General features: G+C 46.9%; 1 pseudogene; it reads right to left on the bottom strand.

The window, feature by feature from the left end:
* Positions 1 to 499: 499 nt before the first annotated feature.
* LOC103903800 overlaps positions 500 to 2,559 on the bottom strand; it is a 4,738-nt pseudogene continuing 2,678 nt past the window's right edge.

A 2,559-nucleotide genomic window follows, 5' to 3' on the forward strand; every position in this document is an offset into this window, starting at 1 on the left:
TAAGGAATGCAGATTCCACTCCTTCACAATGCCCCTCATGGTCCAGAGCAGGAGGGTGCACTGGTGGTGTCAAGGGGAGGGAGTAGCAGTGGGAGAGCAAACTGCTCCATGGCCATTTTGGACATGAGGCCCTGCTAAAAAAACATCTGGGCATGGTCCTGCTGTGGGAGGGCCACAGCTTTCTGTGTACAGTGGCTCTGATGGACTTTGCCAGGGAGCTCTGCCCTCCAGCTGACATCAACCACTCAGCAGTCATCACCCCAGAGAGGCCATGGCAATATCCCATTCCTGCTGATGAACAGCCCTTCCCTGCCATTCTCCAGAAGACCCGCCTCTACTGTAAGAGATAAAACAAGGGCCATTTTGATCAACATGTGGCACACGGGCACCTGCTGCAGTGGGATGTTGAAGGTGTCTCCATCAATCAGCTCTATGGGAAAGCCCTTCCAGCATCAGGTTGGTTTAGCAACTTTCTGTTATCCCCTAATCACTTATTTTCCTATTTGTATTTGACATTCAGCTGGGAAAGCTGAATGGCAATGTGATCCAAGTCAAATTTCATCCATTTCAGGAAATCATTTTTCTCCACTGTGGAATGCAACCCTACTGCAGTAATAAATTGAGTTAAACCGATGGTGAGATCACAGTGATTTTGATGTCTACATAGGTCCTGTATTTTCTCTGTTAGCAGAGATTTGTAATCTTCAATGGCAATGTCCCCCTGCTTTCTCATCTGGCACAGCTCTTTCTCCACTCTGGCCAAGTTCTTCCAGAGCTCTTCCTGCAGCTGCAGTGTCTCCTGTTTTTACTTCTTCCCATGTGCTATTCCAGGAGTGATCTCTCTGCCCAGTGTGCTGCCAGTCTGACTTTTTTCACACTCCTCGTCCACCAGGATCTTCAGATAACGGGCCACCTAAGTCATGCTCTCAATGGTGCCTGGGGGAAGTGTTGCGTGTCCCTGCTACTGAAGATTCTAGGTTTTTAACAAACTTTGCTTCATTCATGCTACCAGTGTCTACTAGCAGATGTGCCTTTGTCAAGCTCAATGCAGAGGCAGATTCCTGCAGGAACTCCTGTGTTTTCTTAGCAGTCCCACCTTGGACACTGACAATGAAATAGTATTTGGTTGTTCATCCTGATAGATGAGACAGCAGCCCATATTCTGTCTCCCCAGGGTTCTCAATCAGTATTAACACAGCTGAGGAGACCTGTGTTAGAAAGCAAACCTGCACCAAGTGTGATCTGGAGTACCCATGAAAGTTCAGAGTTACAAGGAGCTCTGTGAAGACATCTGACTTCTCCCTTCTGGGAGGGAAGTACCATAAAATTTCTACCAACTCATCTGCAGTTTCCTGGGATGCATTGCCCAACTACATTTCCTGGTGGACAAAGAAATTGTGGTGGTGCTGGGATGGACCAACAGCATCATTGAGGAGCTTGGACTTGAAGAAACTGCAGTGCCCCCTCTGCATGAAGGAGATGGTTGGCATGGATGTGCACACCAGGCTCTCCTCCTTGAACCCTCTGCTCTCTAGTAAGGAATGCAGATTCCACTCCTTCACAATGCCCCTCATGGTCCAGAGCAGGAGGGTGCACTGGTGGTGTCAAGGGGAGGGAGTAGCAGTGGGAGAGCAAACTGCTCCATGGCCATTTTGGACATGAGGCCCTGCTAGAGGAAGCTATCTGATTAATTCAGAACAGCACAGAGAACATCCAGAGGGTGTGAGGAATCACTCCTATCCATCTCAACCAGAGAAAAGACATCATCAGAAATGACCAGGTCATCTCCATCCACACTTGTTCCTACGCTAACGCTTCTTCCATTTCCCAGGCTCATGCTTCTGGCCATGCCATGCAGACCCATCACTTTGCTCAGAAGATTCCATGGTAAATTTCCCTGGGTCTGAGACATCTGGTCATTCATGTTTTGTTCAGTGATCTCATGGATGTCTCTTAACTGCCGCTTCCTGGTCTGGTGCTTCTCCAGGTCTGGCACTGACAGCACAAACTGAAGTTTCTCCTCTCTCTGGGAAAAAAAAAAAGCAAGTAAGGAAATCTGAACATCATTACTTTTCACTTAAAGTTATTGTGTAAAAGGAATCACTATTCCTGAAGAGAGGTAATAAAAACATGAAATAAATAGGTCCTGGGAGCAATCCTGGAAGAACAGTCCCTCAGGAGTACTAACAGGACAGACTCAGAATACCTTCTTAAGATCAATCATTAAACACTGGACGTGCTTGAAGATATTTCTGTACTTATAGAATCATAGAATCATAGAATAGTTTGGGTTGGAAGGGACCTTTAAAGATCATCTAGTCCAACTGCCCTGCCATGGGCAGGGACATCTTCAACTAGACCAGGTTGCTTAGAGCACCGTCCAACCTGACCTTGAATGTTTCCAGGGATGGGGCATCAGCAGCCTCTCTAGGCAACCTGTTCCAGTGCTTCACTACGCTCATGGTAAAAAATTTCTTCCTTATATCTAGTCTAAATCTATCCACCTTTAGTTTAAAGCCATTCCCCCTTGTCCTGTCACAACAGGCCCTGCTAAAAAGT

This window comes from Aptenodytes forsteri, unplaced genomic scaffold (assembly GCF_000699145.1).
Source record: "Aptenodytes forsteri isolate BGI_AS27 unplaced genomic scaffold, ASM69914v1 Scaffold232, whole genome shotgun sequence".
NCBI lineage: Eukaryota > Metazoa > Chordata > Aves > Sphenisciformes > Spheniscidae > Aptenodytes > Aptenodytes forsteri.